The sequence below is a fragment of the Capsicum annuum genome, chromosome 9 (assembly GCF_002878395.1).
Source record: "Capsicum annuum cultivar UCD-10X-F1 chromosome 9, UCD10Xv1.1, whole genome shotgun sequence".
Classification (NCBI taxonomy): Eukaryota; Viridiplantae; Streptophyta; class Magnoliopsida; order Solanales; family Solanaceae; genus Capsicum; species Capsicum annuum.
In genome coordinates, this window is record NC_061119.1 from 165,852,389 (window position 1) to 165,852,614 (window position 226).

A 226-nucleotide genomic window follows, 5' to 3' on the forward strand; every position below is an offset into this window, starting at 1 on the left:
CCCCATGGCAACCACGTAGGTCCTCCCATGAGTTAATTTAATAATGTTTTGATAACATTAATTTAATACTAACATTTTAATAACGTCTGTTAACGTTAATTTAATATACTACTACTACTATCCTTAATAACGTTTTATTAAAATTATAATTTTTATTATTATTAGTATAGTTTCATCTTTAATTTAATATTTAAATAAATATAATTTATTTAAATATTAAATTAAA